This window comes from Schistocerca americana, chromosome 3, assembly GCF_021461395.2.
Source record: "Schistocerca americana isolate TAMUIC-IGC-003095 chromosome 3, iqSchAmer2.1, whole genome shotgun sequence".
NCBI lineage: Eukaryota > Metazoa > Arthropoda > Insecta > Orthoptera > Acrididae > Schistocerca > Schistocerca americana.
In genome coordinates this window covers 625,087,900-625,105,932 of record NC_060121.1, presented here as the reverse complement: position 1 = coordinate 625,105,932, position 18,033 = coordinate 625,087,900, and positions in this window count along the sequence as shown.

Here is an 18,033-nt window from a genome sequence, read left to right as displayed (position 1 = left end):
TTAAGTTTCTCATAATTGAAATTCCTTGGTGTTAACTGATCGAAAATCTTTGGATTTGTGATTTCTCCTGTAACCGAAATTTAACGGAATCTTCTCAATACGGCGCTTCTGTAAGGAACTCGCAATTTTTATGTTTAAGGCCAATTATCAGTTTTCGCACGGTACAAATGTGTAAATCAGTTTGAAAATCGTTTTGATCTTCTTATGACTTTATCGGGTGGTAACCAGTAGCATCATCTGCAAATAATCTGAAGACGACTGCTGGGGAACCGCAGATATCTCCTCTGTTTCACTCGGTGGCTTCTCGTCAGTTACTACGCAGTGTGACGATTCTGACAGGATATCACGAATATAGTCGGGCAACTGAAATGATGTTCCACTGGACACGGAAGTTGGAGTTCTTGTAAGAAACGGTGTTAAATGACTTGTGAAAATCTAGAAATGTGGAAACAGCTTGAGATCCCTAGTTGATAGCGTTTACTACTTCAAGAGAATAAAGATCCAGTTGTGTTTTACAAGAATTGTATTTTAGGAATGCATGATGATTATGTGTCAATAGATTGTTTTCTTCGAGGAATTTCATAATGTTGGAACGCAGTACATGTCTCAAAATTCTACTGGAGGTTGATGTCACAATCTATGTTACACACTTCTGAATGTTATGAATGGGACTTACAGTTAGTAGATCAAGTTTTGAGTACCCATGTCCGGAGACGGTTCGTTTCCATGTTACAAGGAAAACAAGAACCACTGAACCGTGCGCTAGATGTTTCTCATGCAGTTCTCCTGTTATGATAGGCTACCTACATTCGTGAATGGCAGGATGACTCGGTGTCACGTGATGTCCTCTGTTTTCCTCTGCCTTGTTTTCATACTTCCTGGTGATGCTTCAGTTGACATTACGATGACCAGTTGTACGATAACAGGATGCCTGAGTTCACGTTCGCAGAGTACACCGATATGTTGTTAATTAACGGTCAAGCCCGTCGTAATGGAAGAGATGCTCAACGTCTGTACTTTCCAGATCGTGTGACTCCATCAGATCCCACGTCTTCCACAGTAGAACAAGGGAGGAAGGAAAGTGAGAAATTCAAAAGCGATATAACAAGTGTGGTGCTCCAAGAAGGCGTCACATTGTCGTATTGGAAGAGGAAGTGTTTCATCAAATTGATGAGAACTCATCAGCGAGTGCTCGAGCCATTGCACGTGACTTACGCGTGTCTCACTCGTCTATCTAGCGTATTCTGCATGAACAACAGCTCCATCCGCATCACCCTCAGAAGCTATACACCATGCTCCTGACGAATTTTGTGCCACATGTCAGTTTCTGTAATTGGTTTTTACATCATTGAGTGGATTTTCCTCGGTTTCTAAGGCGAATTTTGTTCACCGACGAAGCGCATTTGAACGGGGAAGGTGTTTTGAGCTCCAGGAAGAGCCATATTTGGGATCAAGAAAACCCCGAAGCCACGTCACATGAAGATTTCAGTACACCTCCAGCATCTATGTCTAGGCAGGTACCTGCGATGGTCGTGTGACTGGGCCGTTCAACCTCCTACCCCACCTAAAAAGTTCCAGGTACGTGTGCCTGCAAGAAATGGTAACAGAGTTTTTGGAAGTTGTACGTTCAGCACGAATTGTAGTTCCAGTGTAATAGCGCTGCAGTACATTTTGCAGTTCGCTTTCTAAACTATCTGCGTGTAGTCAGGTGGATCGGTCGAGGTGGACCACGCGCTTGGCCACCAAGATCCCTTTGGACTTCTTTTTATGGGGCCACATGAAGAGTCTTGTTTAGGGACCCCAGTCCAGAAGGAGGAAGATCTGGTTGCACGGGACATGGATGCGGTAGAGGTGATGAACCATGCATATTGGACAGAGTTTATGCGAACTTACTGTGTAGATACACTGCACTGAACTTGATTGTCGTCATATCGAACAGCTGTTGTAATATCACAGTAACTAGAAGTGAAGTCTGTACATGAAACAAACTGTTTCCGGACATGGGTTCCTTCGTAAAACTTGATCTACTAAGTGCCCTTTACAACCTCTTCTAGTGTGTAGCATGATTTGTAAAACAGTCTGTATAACTGAGCGAATTCCTACTATTAACTTCCTTGTGTGCTGGTAAGAATTATTTATTGTAAGAACAGCTTGAGATGTCAAAGATATTGAAGAAATTAATGCAAGTTCACGAACGAGAAAAAGCTTCAGAGGCCGCTTCCATGTACTGGAGGTAAGTTGAGTGGAGCTGAGAGTTCTGACAAAGGCGCAACCATTGGAAGCTGCGTCCAAACTGGCCTAAAGTTGTGTAGAGCTTTCTACAGAGCACGATGAAAACACACACATAATTTCTACCGAAAGCGCAATGGATCGGTAGGAAAAATGCAACGAACTGTACCGACCTATATGAGACTCGTAATAGGACCACTATTGGAAATGTGGAAGAAACGGGTTGCACAATAATTACTCTCAATGGTGGAACTAGCAAGATAGCTCCTAAGATAAGATTAACATTGAAAAAAGGAAAAAATGGAACGAAGGAAGATTAAGGTTTAACGTCACGTCTACATCGCGGTCATTAGACACGGAGCACAACCTCGGAATGTTTTAAGGATAGGGAGGGAGGGTGGCAGTGGTACTTGAACCACGGCATTTGCCTGGATCGATTTAGGGAAATCGCCGAAAACTTAAATCTGGATGGCCGGATGCAGATGTGAAACTTCGTTCTCCCGAATGCGACTGCCATCTGCTAAGCACTGCAACACCTCGCTAATTGAGTTCTGAAGGACCGGGAGTCGCCGAAAATGACTTCACATATTACACATCAATAATCAGAAACGTCTTGGGATAAAACAAAGAAAATGGGTTTACAGGAAAATGCTGACAAGACAAGTTATCGCACAATACAGTGGTATGAAGACTATACGCTTCCACACATTAAACAGGGATCTTATCCTTCTCTAGGCAAACGCACTATCTTGAATTTTATATGTTTATTTAAAGGTGTAAACCTCTCTTGAAAGTTGTTTCAGATTGAGAAGTTGTTTTTGATTTCATCTTTAGAGGCGCCTCAAGATAATATTTGTAATTATTAGTTTAAATAAAATCTCAATGTTCCTCTTGTGCTCTTGTTGCTGTTTGTGTTAAGGTTAAGTATAAGTCTTGATCAACTGTCACTAAGTGACTTGATAATTAATAGAAAGGCCTGTATTAATTCCTGTTTAATCTGTTTAGATCGTCTTACCTTATTGTGTGAAATTGCTGAAGTTACTCCATGTGTAGAAAAGCGCCTAGGTCAATAAAAGGGACTGGCACATGATCAACATCTCACATATTCTTCTTAATACTGTGAGGGAGTTATCTTCCATCTGAATTTCGAGTAACCTTATGGATTTATGTGCATGTAATTTTCAAATATCTTAATCGTTTCCAGTTTTATTGCAATGAAAATATTTAGCTAAATTCTTTTGTAACTAAGCTCCCGTAAAACATTGGATTGGAGTCTGTTTTATTACTCAGACTGCCGAGCCTGCCTTTAAGGTAATGATAACTTTTTGTTCAAGTTGTATTTTGCTTTAAATGAGCCTCTGTCTAAGCTTTGGACTTGTGTTTCTTTTTCTATTGAGATTGCTGAGTGCCTGTAAAATCTTATTTGGCTTAATTGTTTCAATTTAACATCTGATTTAATTTTAAACCTTTGTTTAAACTTTGGATTTGAAGCTGTTTACTATTTAGATTGATGAGCCTGACTGTAAAATCAAATTTTGTTTAATTGTTTAGGCTAGATTTTGTTTTAATTGCTGTCTCTCTAAATATTTGTTCCAATTCTTCAGATAGCTGAGCTTGTCTGTAAAACCATAAGTTGCTCATTCGTTCTATGCATGCTGCCAGCCTGAGTTCTCCCAAGTGTCTCAGTCAATAAAGAAAAAAGTGTATTTTTTCGTGTATCGTTGACTTTGGCTTAGTCCTTCCCGGAGGAACATATCCTGATGTCCTACCATATCAGTGACCAGAGGCGAGAGTCATGCCTTGTTGGTGACAGTTGCTTTCAAACCCGAGAGGGATTCGATACTGAGAATGTTACGACACCAGTTGTCAAATGTGTGACTGTTTTGCAACATGCCTCTGCGCGTAATGGCACTTGATAGCGAGATAAAGTAGTAGTGAAACGTGTTATAAAAATATGACACATTTGACAACCAGTAGCGTAACATCCTCGGTACCGATTCATGACACAGTTGTACAATGGCCTCACACCAGATAACCGAAGGGATTGTTGCTGTCGGTGAATGCAGATGCATCTGAACCAGTTTCCGAATCAACACTGAAAACCGAAATTCATACTAGGGACATCTGGAGTCAAATGTGTCGTAGAAGGCTGTTGGTCACAGTGTCACGTTACGTTGTACTACTTTAGAGGTCTAGGTACTGGACAACAGCTGACTAGGGGCTTTTAAAGCGACATCTCTTCAGATGAAGGGAGGTGTCCGGTGCACGGAAGGCCCAATGTGACGTTTAAAGCAAAGTCTGTGGAGGCTCTACTGTAGTAGTACGAACTTTTAGGGTTACTTTACCATGACTTGCGGCAATGTATCAGGTTACAGAGGACATTGGGATGCTTAATCTTGGTGAGCAAGTGTTTCCTTGTCTTCTGCATTATGTATGAGGAGGCTGCGGAGACTCCCGTATTTTAGAATGGCAGAGTCTGTCATCACGGCGGTGCACACATACATTCCTGGTTTGATGAATATTCCAGCATCCTATTGCAAATCGAACGGCCCGCTAAATCACCTGGTCTTAATCCCAAAGACGGGACTATTTGTAGCAGCACGTGATACATATTAATCAACACCCCCGAAATAAGATAGTTCTGTGGGATCAAAATGAAGGGTTTTTGACAAAAACAGCCCTTGAACATTGTCAATAATTTTTCAGAGGACGGAAGAAACCTTCTAGCAGCTAACAGTTCTCAGATAGTTGAACTGTCTTAAACTATACCCTGACTAAACTATCAAAGCTATATTTTAACCTATGAATAGATTTATTCGTGATCGCTTATGATTAAGATATGCTGTAGTAAACACGGGTATGGAAGGACATAGGCTGGTTCCGTAGGAAAATCATGGAAAGAAGAAGATATCTTACTTAATAGCTTTATCTCCGTTAATTTTGCAATGTTACAACGTAAGTGAGTTATTTACTAACTTTGTTTCTGCTATCTTTAATGTTACAACGTAACTGAGCAATGATGAACCAAGGCAATTTGCTTCCTTTATTTTTTTCGACTTTTTTTCATAACGCTTCACCGCTGCTATTATCTGATTCATCTGTGTAACCACTGTTCACGTTACTTCGTTTAAAACAGTTAAAAAACTTTCGTTCCTTCTCTGTCAGTATGGGGTACAGACTTCCCAAAATAATACATTTTTGCACCATTGATACGGACTGGTCCTTTATACGACTGGGCAAAATGAAGGTCTGATGGCATTTGTTCCTTGTTTCGCGTGTTGCACGTACTCCACGTCCGGTGTAATTCTCTCGCACAGGTACAAGTGGATGTTGTCTGTCCACACAGTGTATTATAAGCTTCTTCAGCTGAAGAGGTCACTTTGTAGTTTTCAGAAAGTAACCATCTGCAGCTTCCTTTACGTTGAATATATTTTGTTGTACAACATTTACAAGCTTAAATGGGTTCAGTTTTATTCCACATGACAACTTTATGTCATTCCACTGCTCTGGAGTTTCTACGGTCTCCACGGCTTTTCTTTTAGAAATGAGTGTAAAATGCTGTTCATTGGGAAAGTACGAATGTACCCAAACCGAAAACACGTGAGTGATTTTACTGAACATTTTCAGACAGTCCATCAAGAGATAAAAGAACTTTTATCACCCATCGGAAACCAAAACCAATATCATCTCTCTTATTTTCCAGATCCTAATGTTATGGAAAAAACGTGACGTCACCTCGATTTGACCTCTCTTCCCAGTCCCTCACAATACCCTTATAGAGCTGCGCTACCGTCATGGAAACTGTGTATACCGGAAACAAACTGCCACCATAACTGTCGAGCGCCGGCCGCAGTGGTCTAGCGGTTCTAGGCGCTCAGTCCGGAACCGCGCGACTGCAACGGTCGCAGGTTCGAATCCTGCCTCGGGCATGGATGTGTGTGATGTCCTTAGGTTAGTTAGGTTTAAATATTTCTACGTTCTAGGGGACTGATGACCACAGATGTTAAGTCCCATAGTGCTCAGAGCCATTTGAACCATTTTTTGACTGTCGAGCATAAAATATCTGGTTTGTGTGTATTTGTGCACACATGTTGTTGTTGTTGTCGTTGCGGTCTTCAGTCCTGAGATTGGTTTGATACAGCTCTCCATGCTACTCTATCCTGTGCAAGCTTCTCATCTCCCAGTACCTACTGCAACCTACATCCTTCTGAATCTGTTTGGTCTCCCTCTACGATTTTTACCCTCCACGCTTCCCTCCAATACTAAATTGGTGATCCCTTCATGTCTCAGAATATGCCCTACCAACCGATCTCATCTTCTAGTCAAGTTGTACCACAAATTTCTCTTCTCTCCAGTTCTATTCAATACCTCCTCATTAGTTATGTGATCTACCCATCTAATCGTCAGCATTCTTCTGTAGCACCACATTTCGAAAGCTTCTATTCTATTCTTCTCTAAACTATTTATCGTCCACGTCTCACTTCCATACATGGCTATACTCCATACAAATACTTTCAGAAACGACTTCCTCACACTTAAATCTTTACTCGATGTTAACAAATTTCTCTTCTTCAGAAACGCTTTCCTTGCCATTGCCAGTCTACATTTTATATCCTCTCTACTTCGACCATCATCAGTTATTTTGCTCCCCAAATAGCAAAACTCCTTTACTACTTAAAGTGTCTCATTTCTTAATCTAATTCCCGCAGAATCACCCGATTTAATTCGACTACATTCCATTATCCTCGTTTTGTTTTTGTTGATGTTCATCTTATATCCTCCTTTCAAGACACTGTCCATTCCGTTCAGCTGCTCTTGCAGGTCCTTTGCTGTCTCTGACAGAATTGCAATGTCATCGGCGAACCTCAAAGTTTTTATTTATTCCCCATGGATTTTAATACCTACTCCGAATTTTTCTTTTGTTTCCATTACTGCTTGCTCAATATACAGATTGAATAACATCGGGGAGAGGCTACAACCCCGTCACTCCCTTCCCAACCACTGCTTCCCTTTCATGTCCCTCGACTCTTATAACTGCCATCTGGTTTCTGTACAAATTGTAAATAGCCTTTCGCTCCCTGTATTTTACCCCTGCCACCTTCAGAATTTGAAAGAGAGTATTCCAGTCAACATTGTCAAAAACTTTCTCTAAGTCTACAAATGCTAGAAATGTAGGTTTGCCTATCCTTAATCTATTTTCTGAGATAAGTCGTAGGGTCGGTATTACCACACGTTTTCCAACATTTCTATGGAATCCAAACTGATCTTCCCCGAGGTTGGCTTCTACCACTTTTTCCATTCGTCTGTAACGAATTCGTTTTAGTATTTTGCAGCCGTGGCTTATTAAACTGATAGTTCGGTAATTTTCACATCTGTCAACACTTGCTTTCTTTGGGATTGGAATTATGATATTCTTCTCGAAGTCTGAGGGTATTTCGCGTGTCTCATACATTTTGCTCACTAGATGGTAGAGTTTTGTGAGGCCAGGCTCTCCCAAGGCTGTCAGTAGTTCTAATGGAATGTTGTCTACTCCCGGGGCCTTGTTTCGACTTAGGTATTTTAGTGCTCTGTCAAACCCTTCACGATAATCAAAGGAAATTACAGAACTTTCCCTCTTGTAAGTATACTGTTGCAGTTTTCTTGTATTTTCCTGAAACTTTTCGGCTTTTTGGAGATGGAATTCCTTCTCCCTTTCACTGATTGCTTTGCCTCCAGATGTTGACTGAATTTTGACCGTTAGAAAGTCACAAACTCTACATGTATCAGACCTAGATACTCCAGATTTAATATTAGACTTCCGAGAAAAAACGGTCCATTAGGACTTTTGTGGAATATTTGAAACATCCCCTTAGAAAAATTGTACAAGACTGTGCTTAAACTGACACACAATATTTTTAGTGCAACGGAATCTGACTTTCAATAATCCCTACAAAAGAATGGCCCTGACTAACATTATACTATACCTTTCACAAATCACCTACCTCACAAAAATCTTCGTTACTCAAGCTCCTGCTATAAAGCGAGCGCCACTACTGCCAGCTAAATAAAAGATTCAAACTACTGAAGGCACTAACTACTGATAGGCATAGTTAGCAAATGAAAGATTTTGATAGAGAAAAAACAATGTATTTACCTTAATATTGTTCAAAAGTCATATTATATATATCAGTTCATGACATCCAGTCTTACAAAGTTACTGTCTCTGTCCAGATCATCCGCTCTCACAACTCCGCCATCTCTCTCCCGACATCCACCACTGCTGGCGGTTCACCTCCAACTGCGCAACGCTACGCGCTGTTAACATCCAGCTGCCCAACACTACAATGGCAGACAACAATGCAAACTAGCCACAGACTGCACACAGCACAGCCAGTGATTTTCATACAGAGCGCTACGTGGCGTTACCAATAAGAAAACCTAAACAGTCTACTTACATATTTTTCTCATACATCTCAAGGAATATTGTAAGCATTGTATTAACATTCAGTTTTTATGATAAGAATTTGCGGTTTAGATCTTCTTTGTCTGAGTAATGAGATGTTCTTTGTTTAAATGATTTAATATGCTGAACGACCAAGTTCTTTATCTGCTCATGACACTTTCGAGGTCTGTAACCGTGTATTCCACTCTGATCCGTAGGCAATGGATAATCAAAGACTATAGAGGATTGGATGTACCTCAGACGTGGCCTTGTAATCCCATGGAAAGCTAAAAAAGCATTTCGATATGCAGGGTACATCTGTGGAACTGCCATTTTCATTAATCCTTTATGTGTTGAAGAACGATGACGAGTATCTGAATCTGGCGTTTCCGTTTTCGTTTCCTTTCATTCCTCTCCTGCACTGCTGCACTATACAGCGTCCATCGTAATAAAACCAGGTAAATGAAAGTCCTGGGCATCTTTACGTTGCAGCTTGCAGAACTACATCAAAATTTCTTCACATTGCTGTGAATGTATTCTTACAAAGCGTTTTTGTGGGATTCGTCAAAAGGAAACAATGAAAATAAATTACCACCTTTTGGTATTTAAAATTATTTAAATTTTGTTGTTTGTAAAGTTAAACATAACAGCGAAGCATTATAATCAGACACTGCATACTTTTGTGAAAGAAATGCAATACAATTTATTATGTGCGGATTTCAGTTCTTTTTTCTTTCATCATCGTCCCAACGAGGTTAATATGACTTTATCCCTTTATATTTGCATATCTTAACACTGCCTCCTTTCTTCTTTGAGAGGAGTTTAGCACCTCACGCACCATTAGCCTCATTATCCATGTTGAAAAGGATGTATGAACATACAATTCACAACAGAGTAATTGAACAAAACTAACAATAGAAGTGAATAAGTCTTGACACCTCTTGTTTATCACAATAACCAACATTTCCAACAAAACAGTTCCGGACAAGTGAAACTTTTGTTTTAAAAAAGGATGCATAGTGTCTGTTTTTATAGAATATGGAATTATTTGAACACCTGTATTTTGTAGCGTGGGTTTGTTTTGCCGGAAGCAGTGCAATAGGCATGTAGTTCATCGTTCTATCTATATATGGTGGCTGTATCTCAAGTCATGTAATTTTGGGCAAGAGCTGTTTTTGTAAAAAGCCCTTCAAATGTTAATGAGTAGCTGCAGCTGGGTATGGCATAGTTGAAGAATCGTGGGGACACTTTCTCATTTAACTGAAGGCATTATCACCACTGAAAGTGACGCGGTTTTAGCGTGACGTCTCCAGGGGGAGGCCAATTGTTTGTGTGTGTGTGTGTGCTTACATCGACAAAAGGAAACGAGACTACTGACATTACTCACTCACCAGTAACAACTTTTTTTAGCTTACCGGTGCATGACTGTTTCTCGACCTTCAGTTGTATCCTTAAATCCTTAAGAAGTAACAGCTTTAATTACACAACTGGTCATTAAAATTGCTACACCAAAAAGACATGCAGATGATAAACGGGTATTAACTGGACAAATATATTATACTAGAACTGACATGTGATTACATTTTCACGCGATTTGGGTGCATAGATCCTGATAAATCAGTACCCAGAACAACCACCTCTGGCCGTAATAACGGCCTTCATACGCCTGGGCATTGAGTCAAACAGAGCTTGAATGGCGTGTACAGGTACAGCTGCCCATGCACCTTCAACGCGATACCACAGTTCATCAAGAGTAGTGACTGGCTTATTGTGACGAACCAGTTGCTCGGCCACCATTGACCAGACGTTTTCAGCTGGTGAGAGATCTGGAGGATGTGCTGACCAGGGCAGCAGTCGAACATTTTCTGTATCCAGAAAGGCCCGTACAGGACCTGCAACATGCGGTCGTGCATTATCCACGGGTCTTAACACATCTGAAATGTAACGTCCACTGTTCAAAGTGCCGTCAATGCGAACAAGAGGTGACCGAGACGTGGTACCCCATACCATCACGCCGGGTGACACACCAGTATGGTGATGACGAATACACGCTTCCAATGTGCGTTCACCGCGATGTCGCCAAACACGGATGCGATCATCATGTTGCTGTAAACAGAACCTGAATTCATCCGAAAAAAATGACGTTTTGCCATTCGTGCACCCAGGTTCGGCGTTGAATACACCATCGCAGGCGCTCCTGTCTGTGATGCAGCGTCAAGAACCGCAGCCATGATCTCCGAGCTGATAGTCCATGCTGCTGCAAACGTCGTCGAACTGTTCATGCAGATGATTGTTGTCTTGCAAACGTCCCCATCTGTTGACTCATGGATCGAGACGTGGCTGCACGATCCGTTACAGCCATGCGGATAAGATGCCTGTCGTCTCGACTGCTAGTGATACGAGGCCATTGGGATCCAGCATGGCGTTCCGTTTTACCCTCCTGAACCTACCGATTCCATATTTTGCTAACAGTCATTGGATCTCGACCAACGCGAGCAGCAATGTCACGATACGATAAACCGCAATCGCGATAGGCTACAATCTGACCTTTATCAAAGTCGGAAACGTAAACTGGATGTGTGCCGGCAAAGGATGCGCTGAATTACTAAATGAGCAGTTACCAAACTTAACACGTGGCACAGTGCTGAAAACTCTCTGCCGTTTGTTACGGATAGATAAATAGTTTTACGTTTTATTAAATGCAGTATATTTACGTCTACATCTGTATCGATACTCCGCAATCCACCTTAGGGTGCGTGGCGGAGGGTGCTCTGCACCACTACTAGTCATTTCATTTCCTGTTCCACTCGCAAACAGAACGAAGGTAAAACGACTGTCCGTATGTCTCCATATGTGCTCTAATTTCTCATATCTTATCTTCGTGGTACTTATGCACAGTGTATGGTTTAGCCAACATCGTTCTGCAGTCAGCTTTAAATACCACTTGCCAAAATTTTCTCAACACTGTTCCTTGAAAAGAACTCCTTTTTGCCTCCAGGGATTTGCATTTGAGTTCCCGAAGCATATCCGTAACATTAGTATTTATTCATTATTGAAACTACTCCTGCATTACCCCTATTTTATTTTGTATTTATAACCCTGTATTCACCTGACCAGAAGTCCTGTTCCTCCTGCCACCGAACTTCGCTAATTCCCACCGTATCTAACTTTAACCTACCCATTTCCCTTTTTAAATTTTCTAACCTACCTGCCCGATTAAGGGATCTGACATTCCACGCTCCGATCCGCAGAACGCCAGTTTTCTTTCTCCTGATAACGATGTCCTCTTGAGTAGTCCCCACCCGGAGATCCGAATGGGGGACTATTTTACCTCCGGAATATTTTACCCAAGAGGACGCCATCATCATTTAACCATACAGTAAAGCTGCATGCCCCCGGGAGAAATTACGGTCGTAGTTTACCCTTGCTTTCAGCCGTTCGCAGTACGAGCACAGCAAGCTATATATTGTGATGTCTCTGAGAGAGAACGTCTCTGACACTGTTGTAGATCCGAATGGGGGACTATTTTACCTCCGGAATATTTTACCCAAGAGGACGCCATCATCATTTAACCATACAGTAAAGCTGCATGCCCCCGGGAAAAATTACGGTCGTAGTTTACCCTTGCTTTCAGCCGTTCGCAGTACCAGCACAGCAAACTATATATTGTGATGTCTCTGAGAGAGAACGTCTCTGACACTGTTGTGCTTGTAAATCGGCAATCTTGTGAAAACTTCACATGTGGCAAATTCTTTTTGGTGTGTGTGTGTGTGTGTGTGTGTGTGTGTGTGTGTGCGTGCGTGGTGCTTTGCACAATATGGTGATGTACAAATTACATAAGTGCTGGATGTATTTTGCAATATTCGAAAAACACAATCCTGCAACTTCGCAACAAAACCGCGCGGAATTTTCGACGTAAGTACCATAACCACTTAACCTCACATATTTATTTACGCTGTATTTCATCGTTTGGAGGCTAGTTATTTTCACATAGGGCGTTTCTAACACTGTTTTCTACCGTAGGGCAACGACACACCAAAAATACTTTGCCACAGTGGAATAATAAAAATCTAAAACGGATGATAATGTGAAGTGTATCTTGAAAATCATGTGAACAGCTGTCTGATGATGAACTTGCCAGTTCGAAACCGGTAACGGCGCTATTTACCTAAATAAATAGCAGCATTAATAGTGGCTGGTTGCTGTTTTCTTCTTTGTAAGAATTAACCTACATTAATTGTACACAGCCACAGTCTCACCATGTCAGTTTTAGACAAAATAGCATTAAAAACTAATGTATTTACGAGACGCATATATATATATATATATATATATATATATATATATATATATATATATATATATATATATCTTTGCGGGGTACACATTCCTTGCGTGTGAATAAATAAATATACAAGTATTTTTTTGTTTATGCTTATATTTAATAATTATTTTGTTTATGTTTTTTCAACTTTTTTTCACACACATGGTGTGCATATAGATACATTTTTCCTTGTTCTTTATCTTGTTTCACACAAGTGGTGTGTGTGTATGTATATGTGTATTCATAGTACACATAAACAAATAAATATTTACACCACACACACACACACACACGCACACGCACACACACATACACAAAATTACTTAAACTATGATAAAAAGGTCATAGTACTACTCTACAGAGTCTCTCTCTCTCTCTCTCTCTCTCACTCATTTTCTCCCTCTCACTCAATCAGAGCCCCCCACACCATATTTCACTGCAAGTGAGTTGTATGAGTACGGGAGAGTTTCAGTCCTGTCATTACAAATGACTCTTTTATCGTCATAAGGCGACAGGTCGATTTTAGACTGCAGCACAGCGTACACCTTGTGTCCTCTTGATCGAATACTAGTTTACCGCACCATACCATATGTGGCAGATGCAGCACCATGAACACCGCTGTACAGGCGCAGGAAATAGTCTTCAATAGAGAGGGCTCTCAATGCCATACGATGCACATCCTTAACCCGCCTCTGTGTGGCACTTTCCAGTGTGTGATACGCCTGCATTTTTGATTGCAGACCTACAAACTCCACAATTGGCAATCCATTCGCCTCGTATTTCACAAGGCTGATAACCTACCTGTTCTGTGGAGAAGACACTGTCTAAAGATTGTCGGCCATGTATGAGGACGTGTCGAATTCATTACTGTGGTACCTCATTACCTCATATGGATCCCATTCTTCACCAATAGATGAAGTTGTCTGGGCCCATATAAAGTGTTTAGGATCTGCGAAATGAAAGCGGTATGTGTGGAGTTTTGGTAGTTTTAGTGTGCATGTCCCCACATAAATAGATTTCTTAACCTATACTGCAGTCTTTGCCATCAAAATGTTCAAATGTGTGTGAAATCTTATTGGACTTAACTTCTAAGGTCATCAGTCCCTAAATTATCCTAAGGACAAACACACACACACACCCATGCCCGAGGGAGGACTCGAACCTCCACCGGGACCAGCCGCACAGTCCATGACTGTAGCGCCCTAGACCGCTCGGCTATCTTTGCCATCTCCACAGCGACTAAGTTCATACTGAATATGGTGAACCACTTAAAATTTGGTCTGACAGTGCTTTTCCTTACGCCATAACGCTCATCCCATTCGGTCCTAATCAAAATGTCACGTCGTTCCCTCAAATTATCCATAGTTTTACCGAAAATTGAATTATTCATTAATTTATAAAAATCTTTCTCAAAGTCACACGTCGCGGAAGCTCTCTGTCTTGTATTCAAATCAATATACTCCTTCAACCAGGGGGACTGCTTGAAGGAGATAGCCTGGGTGATTCTAACCAACCCCATCCCCAAGCTGAGACACTGCTGGAGATTACGATAATGAATCGCGTATCTGCGCTTATTTCCCATCGTTGTCATCAGTTTTGGGGTGGAGCCTCCTCACGGAACTAGTTGCTCTGGACACAGCGGCAAATCAATGTGCTTATAACGCAAACTAATAGGGTATGTGAATTCTTCCTCCACCATGTACCTTACATAAGAATTAGGTGCAACATCCCCACGATTTTTCCTAATCCCTTGCAATTGTCTTGGGACACCCACAGAAACTCACCAATCGACAGCGACTGCTGCATGGCATGCCCATGTAATTATTCACATTCAAGTACCTTATGTAACTCGAATCAAGGGATGCTTTGAACCTGTCACGCATCTTTGGGGTTATTTGCGTTTGCGTGCCTACGGACTCATTGGCAAAGTCCGCCGCTGATTCCTCATTCAAAGAAAAGAAGCATGTCATCATCCGTCAATAATTCGATGTTGCACTTTGTTTTCCTGAGCATTGCGTCCCAAGACAACCCGGATGCCATGTAATAAAAGGCAGGATCCAGAGAATGTGTGTTCATGCATACATAGACTCCGGAATTTCTCGACAACGTCTGCAAACAAGCGCATTTCTGTGTCCTTGTAAAGATGTGCATATTCTCCTAAAGTGGATTTACGCCATACATGCTCCTACTCTGCATCCGTTATGGCATCCTCTGTAAGGTTGCTGGAGAATGCAGTTATTGCGTGCAGGCTGGTTTCATTGAGTTTTGCCATACTATCCACATACTCATATTGGAAAATCCTCTTCCTAGTCACAAACTGAAAATTTTCCTCGTCAGGGAATGAAACCTGAGTGATATGCATACCCTGCGAAGGCAGAGTTTCGACGAGTCTCTGGAGTGGCGTCTGCATAAAACGTAGCGTGTCAAGGAAGCGTAAAGTCGTCTTTCGTTTGAAGAATGAAATGTAATTCTCGACTCTCTCTGGTGGGACACTGACCTGATCTTTCTCCATGTCGAAATCAGCCAAGTGCTCAACTAGAAAGTGAGCGTCATACCCATTACAGTTATAGAAGAAAACGGGTTAACTGGTAGTTCAAACTGCACGTGATGTGAGCTACGTCACGGAACTTCCCCATGGGATGACAGTGGCGCTTACGAGGAGTTTCCGCTTTTCTGTCTAACGGGATCCCACAAATATGAAAGTCAACAGTGTTATTGTACAAAGCTTCATTCTCCTTCGATTTGGTCATGGGAATGTTGTTGTTGTATAGCTTATCAACCTGCCATGAAAGTTTTTCAACCTCAGTGAGCAGCCACATCATAGGATTATCCCCGACATAAGATCTGTAGCGGTTAAGATTCGCGAATCGTAGGACGATATAGTTTCGTTCACTGACGCATATGGTACATGTTATTCTGTAAACGTAGCATGTGAGGTCGGTTCCTTGGAAGCGCAATCTGTAAGATGCTTTGCTAATAACTTGTCTGAAGGAAAATAATTGAGGTGCCTTAAGCAAATACGCTTTTTACCCTTATAGTTATTCAATTGTGAGGACAGAAGTCGGGATGTGTCTTTGATACAAATGTAATTATAATTATCACCTTCAGAGAAGAGTAGCATGTTCACATGCATCTTACGCTCGCCGGCAAGTTTTGAGAAATGGAGGGGTCCGACAACAATATGCTTGCCTGCTCATCTGACTAGCGTTTTTTCTGCAGGCCATAAACATGAACCGATATTCTGAAATTCTTCGCCATAAATTTAGGAATGTCCTGCACCTTGACGGGTAACTCATTGCAATCAAAGTTATAACACTTATGAATATGAAAGTACCTACCGTATTTAGATGTGTGCTGTGGATTTTTATGGTAATTTGTCTCGCAAGCCAGAAATGACCATGCAAAACAAGCCTGATCGGTTTTATTTTCGACATTAATGCATGTCTGCTTATCAGCTATCGTCTTAGGGAGCTTGATATAGCTGCACTGTCCATTTACCGGGTCATAGACTTGTGTATGGATGTCCAGGCGATTGACGTCCTCCGCGTTATCCCGCCATTCCCCTCCTTCCTCTCCCCCCAAAGATAATGAAGACTTGTCTCTTCAGTGGCAAAGGGAGCGTTTGGGGCGGGGGGGGGGGGGGGGGGCTGCAACAGTTCGACGCAGAACGCCGCACCGCATTTAATTGCGGGATACCGCAGATCATTGCCTAGTTTGAGGAGCTCCCTTTCGACGACAGGAAGGCACGCCCTTAGAAACCCGACAGGATCGCGCTACCCTCTTGCCGGAATCTCGATCCTTATGAACGAGATTCACTCTGCAAAGGTGTCTGCAATCATTGAGTATTCTACCTGCGGTATGGTGTCACTGACCTGATGACCTTCACTAAGAGGACGGAGGGGGAACTGCCGCTAGCCACAAGATCATCTCTGTTACTAATACTATAACTGCAACTACGTGACGAAGCTGCTTGCGGTGATGTGTTGAGGGGAACGTGCTGTACCTCGCGACATCGGCGAGGACGTGATAGTGGAGGAGGAGGAGGAGGAGGAGATGGTGAGGAAGCGGGCCAGTACGAGCTGTGCGGCTGCTGCAGCCCTGACCCAGTTGCAAAAGGGAGCGTCGCCGATGGTCGCCAGAACGGAGCCACTGTGTGGGCGGCGACGTCGAGCGGCGGCGGCGGCTTCCCGCGCGGCGACTAGCGGCGGCCTTGCTGGCGATGCGTGCCGCAAGGGACCCCGTCTCGGTGTTATAGCCTTTGCCGCCCTCCGTAGCCGACCCACGGCGTATTGCACGAATTGCTCCCCTGACAAAGGCGCTGTAGAATAACGAACGCAATTAAGTACAACGTTCTAGACATTGTCTGCTGTTGCTGCTGCAAGGCTCCTTAGGAACTCCCTTAACACATCATGATGATGACGATCTTTCTCCATCTGCTCCAACCACTGTGGCATTTCGCTATCGCCTGAAATGGAGAAGATTCATCTGTCCAGCACCCCCCCCCCCCCCCCCGCCATATCGCCTGCAGCAATAATAATCTAATAATAAAAACATATGCACACAAAAATTACGGGAAGTAAAAATAGTTTCTTAGAATATACACTTTCATGAGATCTGCTATGGTTCCTGCACATTTCTTTAAAGTCAGTACCGCCATTAGAGTGTTGTTTTATTTGCGGTGTTACATTTACACGATCTTAATTTCGGCTTTACAATGCCATTATCATTTTAACGTTGTACATTGCCTAAGGTGGCATACTACCGTATTTAAAATACACTATTACACATGTTGTCCAAGGGTCAAGCATATGTCCAGCACATACCCCTCCCTCTCTCCCTTCTTCGTCTTCCAGGAAATAATCTATAAGAAAGAATATGTGACATGTTTCATGTATACGATGAAATTTAATTATATATACACAGTACTATGGAGATGCAAAAAAATTATATATACTCACACAATACGAAATTCTTAGTGAAAAGAGTCTACAACAACAGCAACATATTAAGTAAACTATAATTTTTTTTTAAAGAAACTACATGTAGATCACATATACTG